General features: G+C 32.8%; 1 protein-coding gene across 9 annotated transcripts in view; it reads right to left on the bottom strand.

Annotated features, from left to right (window-relative positions):
* The window catches only part of LOC119641410 (protein shank), a 179,748-nt gene that overhangs the window by 42,428 nt on the left and 123,034 nt on the right, over positions 1 to 14,286 (bottom strand). The gene's annotated exons all lie outside the window — the stretch shown is intronic.

Genomic DNA, 14,286 nt, shown 5'->3' with positions numbered 1-14,286 from the left:
AGAAAAGAGAAAAAGTAGCAAAACACGCTGTGTTTGCTTGAGTTTATTCATGTATTTGTTTGCGCTATAAACAAATTTATTTTTTATTTTTATATCATTCATACGTAGTGTGCGATATGCTTTTTTCTATCTCTCATACCTCTAAACGTTAGTCGTAATTGAAAACATTCGTATTTCATTCGCTTTGTTTCTTATTATTCAAGGAATGCAATAAATTAAAAGCATGCTACGAAATTTATTAATGGCTGTTAGTGAGCAGTTAGTTAGTTTATTTGCAAAATGCTTTCAGTCCAGTTGACAGGTATTTAGGATTCTCCCTGAGGCGATTACAATTTTTGCGCAAAAAGTACATTACGTTTATCTAGCGTGAGATAGTAACTGCAATATATAGAGACAGTTATGTATTCTATGGCAGCGGCTAACAGTATATAAGTGAACAAAAAAGAAGCACGTGCTGGGTATCGAAAGATTCGGTCTAAACCGTACGTAATTTGTTTATTTTTTATTATTTATTTCTTGTAGTCCGTTATCGTCTGAGGGTGTTTTTTTATGTGCCATAGCGGGCATATATATTTACATATATATATATATATATATATATTTCTTGCATTTACTTGCAACTAGATGCCGGTATTGTTTAACGCTCAATTAACTGTCAATTTAAATAAAACCATTTACATTTAAGTTCTGTCTGTCTATTAATCGCATTAATTAAAAGGCGTCTTTGGCATGGACTTATTTTGAGGCAGAAATTTAGTGTAATTGATTTCACATAAGAGATTTTAAAATCTTTTACAGGTGCTCTCCTTTGTAGATTGCTTAGCAATGAGGCAAAAGAGATAAGAAAGTATTTGAAGAAAATTTGTGAGCGCTGAATGGAGATGGGCTTGCTCTATTATCAAGACTTTGTGCCAAACTACAAGTAAAGGTCTTTTAATTGCTCCAAAAAAAAAAAAAAAAAAAAAATAATGAAAAGAGGGCTTGACCAACGTTTCAAATAATGTATTTGCGAATGTGTATATACAACAAAAAGTCTCCACAAAAACCTTCTATCATTATTAGTACATTGATGTTTTCAAAAGCGATAGATACTTCATTTCAAACACACGCGCTCTTTAAGTAATGATAAGTTATCCTCACCTTGTTAGTTTAATACAATTTCAGTGTCTTTCTACAAGCACCTAATCCATGTGATAGGATTCCCGAGTGATCATTTCCCTTTTTCATCGACTGGCTCGATGATTACCTATAAGAAATATTCTAGTTTCGCAAACAAAGAAAACATTCAACAAGTAGCTTGTGCCAGTGTTAATGAAGCAATAGAAGAAGTTTTTTCAGCGTATTTTTCAGATTATAATTTCAATTAACTTGTCTTGCACTTTAACAACTCCAGCAGCAAGTGACTTAGAAACTTGCGCTAACCTGTAAGATCTTTCTTTCACAATTATTTGATCTCCGTCGCAGTATTTGTGGGATATGTTATTTTTAGAGGAACAACTTCTAGAATCTGACTGAATTTTTTCTATTTACATTCTACACAGCTCGTGAATCCCTTTCTGAATCGATCTAAGTTTGTCTGTCATTTTGATTTATGTCGTTAAGTGTCACTGTTACTTTTGATGTCTTGTCTTCATTTGTGTTGGGCTTTCTTAGCTTTACATCACCAAGGTCTATGTACCAGTTTAAGCTTATATTCATTAATGTCACTCCCAAGCTATTTGTACTTAACGAAAAAATGTGTGCATAGATGGACATAACTATTTTCTACTTAGTCAGGTGTGTTGGAGGCTCACTTAGGAGAAGAGATTTCAAGATTTCATTGTTAGAAAAAGTTAGAAAGAAAATTTGTTATCGATCAGAAAATTTCTTTGGCTGGTGTCATGAATGCCCAAAATGAAAGCCAAACGGACTTACGTTTGTTCTATGATTCAATGACAAAGAAAAAAAAATTCAAGCAACATTTTTACAATTCGTTTTTGCCCTGAGAAGATTATTTTCACCTCATCGCTTAGCTTAAATGACTTATGCATTCTTAATGTACAAGCGCGTCACTCTTAATGTACAAGGAATGCGCAGTCCGCCCTCTTTCTAACAGTAAATGTAGCAAAAACGATTATCGTATGGAGTAATTTTTTATGAAAGCTTATGTTACTTCCGTTTCTCTCGAATAAAAAAAAAAAGGTTATTGCAGTAAATCGTTCAAAGAGTGACGGTCTTGAGTGTTTATGGTAACTTTGAGGCTATTGAAGGCATAGTTTGGGCAATTTTTACACATGAGCTAAGAGAGGATCACTCTATTAAAGTAATGTATAAGAATTTATAAATCACTAAAAGCATACTTTCAGGAGGAACAGGAGCTTATCTATGAAACTCGAATAAGAGTGAAAGTGTAAAATTAGAGATTTATACTTTTATTTAAAGCGGGTAAGCATCTTTCGGTCATTTGAAAGTCTCCATTGGCTATTGGCATAGCTTGATTTTTTTTTTGGCAAATTATTAATTTATTCTTTAAAAGCCCGGTGACTTGGTTAGGACTTTAATGTGAGGGAAGGAAACGCTTTTAATTGTGCATTCATTCTCAACCCTCAAATGCAATACTTTCGTAAAACGTGTTCCACTTTCAAATTTCTACAAATCAAGGGCCCTTAACACGTTATATATAGATTTTTTTCTTTTTCTGCATTTTTAGAAAAAAAAAAAAAAAAAATGAAAGAAATTGTGTAGCTATTGAAGGTTTGATGCCTTCACATGATGTCATATGCGAAAGTAAGAATTAATCAAATGTTTATTTATTTTTTTTCTATGCGACAAAACCAATTGCCAAAGCGACAGACAGACAAAAGGGGAACACGAAGTTGGGATGTAAAACAAAGGAGACGGAAATGTAAGCCCTTGTCAGCTGATAATTTCAAAACGAAATTCTTCGTATGCGTTTCATAATACGACAAGAATTGGAAGGAAGGAACACAAAAACGAGATAAAAAAAGGGAAAGAAAAAAAAAAGAAAAAAAAAAGAAGAAAATGTAAAGGGAAGCAAAACTTTTTTTTCTTTTTTCGAGTAAAAAAGAATATCGAATTGCTCCGCTAGTGCATGCAGAAGAACGCATACGAACATTCAGATATATAGAAATTTTTGTTTGCCACATTCGGTAAAGAAGCTAAACGATGCTGGAGGGCGTTATGTTTAACAAGTAAAAAAACCGAAGAAAAGAAAAACGAATTTTTGTTTCACTTCTTGCTTTGCTTCTGCTGTTGTTGTTGCTGCTGCTGCTCCTGCTCTTGTTGTTCACGGTGTTTGTTGTTTTTGTTATTGCTATGACGGTATCAGAACCACAGTAACACGAAGTGTATGGACATGTATCTAAATAACAACATCTACACGTGCAGTGTTATGTAGGAGTGAGAGTATGTGCATGTGTATGTGTATGTGTATGTACGCGTTTGAGTACATTATAAAGCTAAGCTTTTTTTTATTATTGTTGTCGATGGCGTCGTATCCATGAACATGCATGTGCATATGTATTTGTAAAAATATAGATGTGTGTGTGTGTGTGTGTGTGTGTGTGTGTGTGTGTGTTCGTTCGTTGGGGGAATTTCTATAGGTTGAAGTCAAGGAAGTCTGGTTTTTTTTAGGTGGGTTTTTTGTAAAAACCCAAAACTCATATCACTCACAAATTATCTACAGTTCAGCCAACGCAATTGTGTGTAAATATGCATGAGCATCGGATAACTTTGCATGGGTGTCTGTGTAAGTAAGCCTATGTTTATGCTAAATCACCGGCATCTGAGCTGGATTTGCGAAGAGAGCAAAAAAAAAATAAAAATAAAAATAAAAAAAAAATAGAGAAAAACTTTCACATAACAATCGCTTTGAGTCGACTTATTGACGCCCATTACCCTAAAGCGTTTTATCAAAAATACTTGGAAGGCCCTTTATTATAACTGTCGAATAAAATTTTAATATTGAAAATTTCGAATATATTTGTTTTTCTCGACATTGCTTCTGCTACTGCGCTTGCAGTGAGACAACCGGACAGATCTGATTGCGTATTTCGTGGTGTCGTAAAAGCAATGATCTAAGTGGTAGCATAGTCTTATTATCAGATAGAGCCTAAAAAAAAAAAAAAAACCAAACAAACCTGTAGTGTGGTTGAAGCGCACTTAAAATATGTTTTGTGCCCTCCAAGAGACATATTTTAGCCGATATGTAGATATCGTCTTGTTTGGTCGCATATGCACTACGCATTTATGTATGTGTACGTACAAGAGACTAAGAAATGTTTTGTAAAACATGTTTTTTTTTTTTTTTTTCTTCAACAAACGGTTTTGTTGTATATTCGCATGTTTTCTACTCTTGTCGTTGTTTTGTTATTATTCTCTCTCTCTCTCTCTCTTTCTCTCATAAGATTAACAGATTCTTGTATCATGTATCGCTCCGTAACGCATATACATACGAATGTTTTGCAATACTTTTCAGCATTTTTATTGATGCTGTCTCTTGCGAATCTATCTGCTTGCAACGCAAATTTATAGGTAACCAAGTTGAACGCCATGTACTTTGTCTACATGTTTTTTTTTTTTTTTTTTTGTATTTTTCTTGTATTCTTTTAAATTCAATCATTTGAGCGACATCACTAAATGACACCAACGTAATGCAATAAAAACGAAGAAATTTTATATTTTTTAGTCTTGTGTGCACACAATTTACAGAAATATAAGCTGCAAGTACATTTATTCGTCTGCCGTTTCGTTCAAATGCTTAAAGCATAATTTTTATGATATTGAAATCTATCTCATAAACATGATTGCATCTGTCTATTTTGTTCTTGTTGTTATTATTGTCATACGAAAATTGTTGGAAATTTATATATCAAGGGAATGACAGAAAGGAAAGAGAAAAAAAAAATAAAAATAAAAAAAGATGAAAAAATTGACTAAAATGTGTTTAGCGTTGATTGCATTTTTATTAAATTTATTTATTTATTTATCCACAGCAATGAAATCATTAAGCAAATAAAAATGTTTGTTGCTTGGCTGGCATAAACTTCTAACGCATGCGAGTTGGAAATATTGGACGAGATATTAGTCTCTTAAATTGAATTCTGTCGTGGTGAACGTATGCACATATTGATCTTAATAATTATATTTAATAATTGTTATTATTATTAGAAAGATATATACATATATATATATATATATATATATGTATATATAATAACAACTATTAAATATAATTATTAAATATAATTGTTATTATTATTATTATTATTCTTGTTAAAAGCAATAATAAGCTTTTATTGCATATGGTAATTGTAATAAGTGTTATGATCGTCCTCCAGTGCACGTTAATGCTCTCTTTTTGTACACCAGACCAGTACACCAGTAGTCCTTATGTTATGTTGAGGCAGACTTGACGTATACTGATAGGTAATGTTGGAGTTTTGGACTTTTATCGATAGTTTTTCATTAGATCGTTGTTATAACTACATCCGGAGTGGGCGTTAAGAAGCCGTTGCCTTGGAGCAATTTTTCGTATAAGGTTTTCCACGGTCTGTGGTTTCAAAATGATCGCATTCAACCTTTTAGTAATGCAAACTATCCGGTAACATATTTCCGCCTGCCTTATAGGCTTGCAGCTTTTACTTTTCCTCTTTCTTACATTCTTTTTGGCGTCTCGCCATATTGTTATTATTGTTGCACTGCTCATTCAAACAACCAACACAAGTGATGTTAATATAAATTGCATCAGCTTGTGTTGGCTGAATCTTTCTGTTCAATAATTCTCGTCAGTCTTTTTCCTGGATAATATTTGTAATGCCGCGTATTTGGAACGAGTGAGTTACAAGGAATGTCTCCTTCTTTTACAAACACCTTACCTTACATTTCTACTATAGTTTTGTTAGTGGTGTTGAGAGTTGGTCGGCCCAGTAATGATTTGGGTTGTGTGTTGTGCTTCATTGAAATTTGTACATTTCAAGTCTTCCGTGATGATACTGAAAGGCTTGGTTCAAGCATAGCTGAAATGCACTTGCGTTCTCTTCGCAATCTTGGCTGTAATGTGCTTTACAGTACTTTGATATTCTACCCACTCACATATTCTATTGTTCTTGCTATTTTCCATTTCAGTTCTTCGATTCGCGTTATATAAAGATCTTGTCTCACACTGGCATTCTGTGTTTCTGTCATTTTTTCTTGCATATCTTTACGTAGCTCTATAGCTACTGCCCTTGCTGTTTTATGCATATAAGGTGGTATTGTGTCTTTATTCATAATAGCAATTATGTTTGACAATATTCTTGTGTCAGAAAGATTTAGTATTTATTGAGTCCAAAAATATAGAGTGTTATTAGATCAAATTACTTTCAAGTATCAATTTTTTTTTTTTTTTTTTGCAAAATAATGAAAATTCGACATTGTTCTCAAACAAATAATTGCTTCTTCTTCTTCTGTTATTCCGCTAATCAACAACGCAAGATTCGCTTAGGTATGTAAAAAAGACCAAATGTGAATGCAAACTTCTTCATTGGGGCCTTACTAAGCTAGAGTAAGTTTTGATATATAATAAAAACTCTTTCTATTTCTAGGAGAGGATTACGTAAATTGCACAATCTAATCGAAAATAGTAGGGAAATTTTTACTCATTTTAGGGCTGTAATTGAGGAGAGGTTTGATAAGCCGTCCGAACCAATACAGTGCCAACAGCGTTCATCTTTACGCCGAAACATGTTAGTGCAACAAATTTCATTAAAATATTTCGAAAGTCCCTCTCCGTACTTTGCACACAACAATTCCTGAAGACATACCAGCGAGACAAGCCTGCGTAAATCGATTCAAAATGTGATTCTGATATGCAATGATCGGCCCAAAAAATCTGTTTATGCGAAGAAGAGCCTTACCCAGATTAACACATTTGAAGAGACTTTTTAAAATCATTTTCAGTAATCTTCCTGATATTGAGAAGGACTCGAAAGTCGTGCGTATCGATTACTGTTATTGAGAGCAAATTTTGATAATCTATTACTGCGAAACAATGAACAGAATGCCAATCGTACCTTTTTTCTTAAACCATTTCGATTACAAAAAAAATTCAGCCAAGGGAGTCTTCAAAATGTTATTAGACTTTCCGCCAATTGAAAGACAACTTCAGTTTTCTTTCCTTCTTTTTCGAAAACTAAAACTGCTTTCCTTGTAAAAGAACTTGCATTTTATTCGCTTAAACACTTACATAGCATAGCATTTTCCACAGTAAGAAGTTGTTTGAATCGAGTCCTTAAATATTTTTGTAAACCATTGCCTTACCTCACGCCATTCGATTAATGTTTCCTTCTCGAAAGGATGCGGTGTAATCTATTGTGACGATAAGGACCTTAAAATCAATCTCAATCAATATCTTCAACATTATTCAAAGAATTTTGGCAAATTGATGATAATACTTCGAACTTATGACGTAAGGCGTTGATCCCAAAAAAAAAAAAGATCTTAATATATAACACAAATCTATTTATAGTAAAACTTTTGAAGTGCACGACAACATCACATAAGCTTTATCTTAAAGGACATAGCATACCTTAAGCATTAAGTTGTAATGGACACATGTGCGTGTGAGTTGATAATAAAAGAAACATAAGAAGAATAAAAATCGTAACATTTACCTGGAAAGAGAGAAGAAAAAGATAATTACAATCAATAAATGATAAAAACATTTAAAACAATGGCATAAATGGCATAAATAAGTTTCTTTAAATATATATATATATATATATATATGTATATAATTTTTTTACATATATTTGCTAATCTAGTGCTAGCAGCGCAAAGGATAATATCACATCACGTCCGCCGAGAATGGTGTCATTTTTCTTAAATTCATTTTAAAGATTTATTTCATTTATTGCATACAGTGTCACATATGAAAATACAAACAAGACTTAATTTATTTCATTTACTTATTATTTATATAATTTTGTAAATAAATTTTGCAAAGTATAGATTTAAAGTCTACGGGATAACTTCGCCTGCATTGAAAACTCTACCGCACTTAAGATTTGAACTCACGATTTTTGAGTTTCTAATTGTGATTTTTTGCTTACTCGACTACTCATGGGGATAAATCCAAGATTTTAATAACACAAAGAAACGGTTCTCTTTCTTCTTTCCTTTTTTTAACGACGTTCATCTTCCAAGTCAAAAATCTTTCCAAACACGATTCAAAATCTAGTGAGCACAAATTAATTCTAAGTGCGAACGTTATTATCGAGTAAGGCCGATTATTAGAATCCCAGCACTATTTTACCTGCATTAATTTTTTGCTTATTTCCAGTAAAGGCATTCTCTGCATGAGAATGAAATCAAAAATATAGATCAATGTGGTCCAAATTGACCAATGGTCGTCATAAAGTGTTAAAAACTTGATATTTTTGCTATATAAAGAGTTACGTTTAGGTGAATAGGTTCTATGAGGGCGGAGAAGGAGGGTTCAAAATTCGGACTTATCGGTCCATATCTTAGACTTCACTTTAATAGTCTAAAATACTATTGCTCTGTGAAAAATTTTGGATAATACTAATCTCAACTCCCCCAAAATAAAACGTTATATAAGGTGTGATCACAAAAATAGTCCCGTTCCCTTCACAGCAGAATTTCGTTTTGGGATGTCTTTAAAATTGGCGACCTGTAGGTTGTATACGAAAATATCTGGACAAGAAGACCGAACAATAGGAGTGTTAAACCGATCGATAGAATAAAAAACGAGGCTATCTCAAGTCTATCTAGGTGCTGTACACATCCTCAGATAGATACTACGCCCTATACTACAAGTGAGGTATAGCATAAAACTTGGCTTCGTATCCTTTGTTCAAAAGTACATTTGAGACACACTATCTCCTAAACGCCATTTACAGGCATAAGGTCCATCATCATTACGAAGAGCGACATTAAAGTCTACTGAACTTATTTGCTCACCTAAGCAACTGCGAGCATTGTATAAACAGAAAAACCTGTAGCTTTTATCCGTTGGGGAACAAGTAGAATTCCACGAATTTATTCGCTTTCAATAGAAACATCAATAATAGAATGGTATGAATAACTTGAATGGAAATATTTCAAGCAAAGAAAAAGCTTTTTTTTGTCGTTAAGACAGAGCCACTGGCTTGTGGAGATGTTGTTGTGCTTCAAGTGAGATATAAATGGACCGAAAGGTCAGTGAGAAAAACTTATTACTTATCTTCGCCTAACTGGAGGTGGCGAAGTTTCTGAATAGCATAAATTATTTTAATATTCGGACCATTTTTTATTCGTTGCTTGGTAACTGCAAACGAAATCTTTCCATGCCTTTGCAGGCGTGCAAGCAAAATAAAGATTAAAAATTTCTTATTATTTTTGTTGTTCTCATAAATTTATATCAAATTTATGAATTACTTGAATATTTTCCTGTTTTTTTTTTTTTTTTTTGTATTCGTTCTCAGCATTATTATTAATATATACACATATATACATATATATATATATATTTTTTTTTTTTTGTTTAAATTCTCTTTAATGAAAAGAAGCAATAATTTATAAAGTTGTCGTTTGTTGTTTGTGGTTGCTGTGTGACATATGTCACGACACTTAACAATTCCCCACTAGTAGAGAGCAAAAGCAAATTGACAACAACAAAAGACCTTCTACTACTGCTTCCATAGGCAAACAACAAGAAAAAAAAAAAAAAAAAAAACAGAAACACTTAACAGCCAGGTGAATGAATATACGATTGCTTCCAGTAGACAAACGAACGCATACACGCAGACAGTAAGTAAGTGTCAGTAAATTATGTATGTGTAGCAGAAAAATTGTAAAAAATTCCTATAAAAATAAAAAAACTTTAAATCACGCAATTAAATTAAATGCATTCTGCTACACCCGCCACGCGAAATATGTTTGCATTAGAAAAAAAAAAAAAAAAAAAAAAAACAAACAAAACAAGAATTTTTTTTGTTTTACCCTAAGGTGAATTATAATAGATTCTTGAAAGACATGGGAATAAAATTAAATTGTAATGTTGGTAAAAATAAAGTGACACACTCACCTTAGGGTATATAGCTAAAAAGGAAAAGATTTATTTTCCATTTAAATAAATTACAAGAAATATTATAAGAGAAAAATCACAATCCATTTAGACCGAATCTTATAACATTCACAACTTGCTCGATTTACTTATTGCTTAAGAAGCACACACTTGAACCGAGCGCATACCCAAAGCACAACAAACAACCATAGACACAAACATACATACCAAAAAAAAAAAAAAACAAAAGTAACAATGGAACTAAGGAAGAAAAGTGGTTATATCTCTCATGGCATTTCGTTTATTAGAGATCGGAAATATATATATACACATATAAAATTCCCTGTACAGCACAGAAGCTTTCCTTCAACGACCTTACAATTTTCTCTAGTACAACAGAGAGAGTATGGGTTATACATAAAAATTTGCTAAGCAGGTCGATAATTTCTTCTCTAAGCAAAGGAGCTGCGACCTCAGATACATGAACTGTTCAGAATAATTTTAATTTTTTCCAAAAGCTTTCTTTTGGTTTACAAATGTTTTTGTTAAAGTTTTTCCTCAGTGTCGTGAGAGTAAGTTGAACAATTAGATGAAGAAATTTATTCTCAGGAGCTATTTTACGTCTTGAAATATTTCATAATGCAAGACAATTCGGAACTGTATCATATGCCATCTGAATGGTTTGCCGAAATTGGCTCAAAATAATCAAAGATAAGAATTAAACTTGAAAAGACTGACCGTAATTACAGACATAGGGCAAATGAGTCGGCATCTTAGTGTAATTGGCGTGATTGTGCCCAGTGATGTCAAAAACTTCCCATAGCGACGTATCAAGCCGATTGGCGCTTTAACGGCAGCTTTTTCAATTTTCAAACCAGTAAAGAGAACAGAAAGCAATTGATTTATGAAAGGAAATTCTCCTACTGCGGTAAAACTTGCTTATTTTGGTGCGTAATTCGCATATGCGGGGGTGGGGGGGAAGCACTCCGTATTCTGTTTGGAGATGTCCGATCGCAGACAGTGATAGGCTGAGCTATCCATGGAAAATGAAAATTTGTCCAAAATTCTCGACGCGATGCTTGTGGTGTTCATGTGCAAGTACATCTAGGGCAAGTGTTCTAGAAAGACAAAAGGGAGATGTCCAGCAGCTAAGGCCTTTACCAGAACTAGAAAGCTCTCTCAGCCTTCCCACCCACTCGTCCTGCAATTGCCAGCATAACGCACGGCACACTATCGCAATTCATCTTTCTTCAATCACACGGAACAACATACCAACAATGGTCTTTTTTCACTCCCCCTGATCTTTCGCCGCTTAAGTCAAACGTACACAAGCACTACTCCTTCTTCCCGTCCGTTGCTATCTATAAGTCTTCCTGAACGCTATTGTCCGCGCACATGTATGGGACATCCCCTGAGTGGCTGGTCACAACAAAAACGCCTTCCGATGCCTAAGGTAACCGATTCATAGAAAATTTTGGCGAATACAAATTCTTTTGTAGGTTTCCAAAAAGTTGTATGTGCAACTGCTGTTTGCATTTTATGCTCTTTTCTTGAATTGTCACGTATTGGTTTTATTTATTTTTTTTTATTTATTTTTAAAAGTATTTACTCACTCACGTTATTGTGATTTTCGTTTCATTGTTTTTTATTTTGTTATAAATTTTTTTTACTTAGTAACTTTTTAGTTGACTTTCGTGAAATGTGTTTGCGTTTAAGTAGATACGTACTTTGCTGATTTATGCGGTATTCTACGTTTTGTGCGAACTTATACAATTTTATTGGCTTAACAGAAAAACGTGAGTTTCCTTAATTGAAGCCATGTTTGGGTATATTTTTATTTTTATTTTTTATTTTTTTTTTTTATAAAAATAAACTTAAATATTATATTAGTTTTGCTTTTTTTGGTTCGTGATCTATTAATTGAGTTATGTTTTTAACTTTTAACACTTTGTTATATGTATTTCACTTTGTCTTGTATGATGCACGTGTTTACTCAAAGTAAACAAACATGCAAGTTTACATGTATGGAAGTCATTATTTAGGTCAAAAGGTAAGCAAAAAAAAAAAAAAACAAATTCAAATATTAAAAAACAATTATTTTTTTTTATACATCAGTATAAGCGGGAAGCCTCAAAACTTTAGCAATAGTTTGATATCACGTGTGAAGTGTATGTTTGAAAAATAACTCATCCCAAAAATAGGCAACGTTTAATAACACTCCTCAGAATTATGCAAAACATTTCTCTGAGCTCTGTCAAGATTTTAGAAAAGCTTCAAAACTTTCGTAATAGTTTAACACGAGTTGTGAAATATATATATATATATATATAAGATAACTCACCTCAAAAATAGGCAACGTTTAACAGCTAGTTATGTGAAGATTTCTCTGAGCTCTGTCAAGATGTTAGAAAAGCCTCAAAACTTCAGTAATAGTTTAATATCAGTCAAACCTGTTTTTGTGCGCTTTTTTTGTGCGATTCTTTTTGTGCGATTCTTTTTTTTTGTGCGATTCTTTTTTTGTGCGGTATATGAATATCGACACATTGAATTTCGCCGAGAGGTTAGGTCAATCTGAACTGTGTTGGCATCACTTTTTTTGCTATCAGTGTGTATGTATACATTGCAACAGCCATTTTCATACCTATTGCATCAGCCAATTTCAATACATACTGCGCCATCTAATAACTTTAGTTAATTGCTGACCTTTTAACCATTAAGACAGGATTAATTTTATAGTGAGATTAAAGGTAAATTAATTGTTTTCCCTATAGTGAGATTATCAATAACTTAACAGATCATGAAGACGGACAAGAAGAACCAGAATCTATTACAGCGGATAAAATATATCCAGCTTTGCAGCAAATTGGAAAAGCATTTTCTTAAAATAGATAACAATTCTCAAAGAAGTTTGAAATTCCAAAAAGAGCTTCGATTGTGTATATCTGGCTATCGCGACGTTTACAAACAGCTGACCAAACGACCGTCGTCGCAAAAACTTATCACCGACTACATGTTAACAAAAAATAAATCAACTGTAGTATCTTCAAGTGACGAAAGGGATTACGAACCAGTTCATTGCAAAAATATGCGCGTTTTGAACTACGACGAGTAGTATTGAATTATGTACATTTCTCCTTGTTTAAAATTAGAAATTAAAATTTTTTTAAATGTTTCAATGTGTAATTTAATTATTTATTTCGTTTGGAAAGCACTTTCTTGCTATTTCGTGAAGCTTTGACATATTTTCTAAGTGAGACTTTTTTTATGCGGTCCCTCTCTACCGCATAAAAAAAATTTTCTTTAATATGCTGTGAAAAATTATTTCTTATTCTTATTTATGAAGTTTTTGAATATTTTTTTTTTGTGCGTTTTTTTTCTGCGGTCCCTATCTACCGCACAAAAACAGGTTTGACTGTATATATATATGAAAGATAACTCACCTCAAAAATAGGCAACGTTTAACAGCTAGTTATGTGAAGATTTCTCTGAGCTCTGTCAAGATGTTAGAAAAGCCTCAAAGCCTCAAAATATCAGTAATAGTTTAATATCAGTTGTGAAATACATATATACTTGCAAAATAACTCATCCCAAAAATAGGCAAGGTTTAACAACACTCCTCAACGTTATGCAAATCATTTATCTGAACTCTGTCAAGATTTTAGAAAAGATGTTACCTCAAATCTATAATAATAGTTAGACATAAGGTGTGAAGCGTATATGTTTGAAAAATAACTCATCCCAAAAATAGGCAACGTTTAAAAACACTCCTCAAAATGGTGCTAAAAATTTCTCTAAGCTCTGTCAACATTTTAGAATAGCCTTTCAATAAACGTTTAAAATTTAAGCGAAGGAAAGAAACCATAAGATCTAGCAGTGGCTTTGTAAATTTTCCGCTTTATTGTTAGGGTCATTAAATTTTCCATGATACAAGTATAATAGATTCATTCATACGCTCTGTGGCATGCGATTTAATTGAGGACCGTTCGATAAGTGATTGTATCTCCCGATAATAGAGAGGACTTTGGCACATTGAGTGTTTACGCATTTGTGTCACATTTTCTAATGTTAGCAGGTGTACGAGAGTCGCTTCTTAAAATTTTTTATCTTAATGGATTTAACTGTTACCTTAACTGTGTACTCTTTCACGGCGTAGCATGACTTTTAATTTTTTTTTTTCTAAACTTCTCATAAAGTATAAGAAAAACTTTGTAATTTTTAATCAAATTAAACTACTGCGACTA

The sequence above is a fragment of the Glossina fuscipes genome, unplaced genomic scaffold, assembly GCF_014805625.2.
Source record: "Glossina fuscipes isolate IAEA_lab_2018 unplaced genomic scaffold, Yale_Gfus_2 148, whole genome shotgun sequence".
Lineage (NCBI taxonomy): Eukaryota > Metazoa > Arthropoda > Insecta > Diptera > Glossinidae > Glossina > Glossina fuscipes.
This window is presented reverse-complemented; position numbering and strand designations above follow the sequence as displayed.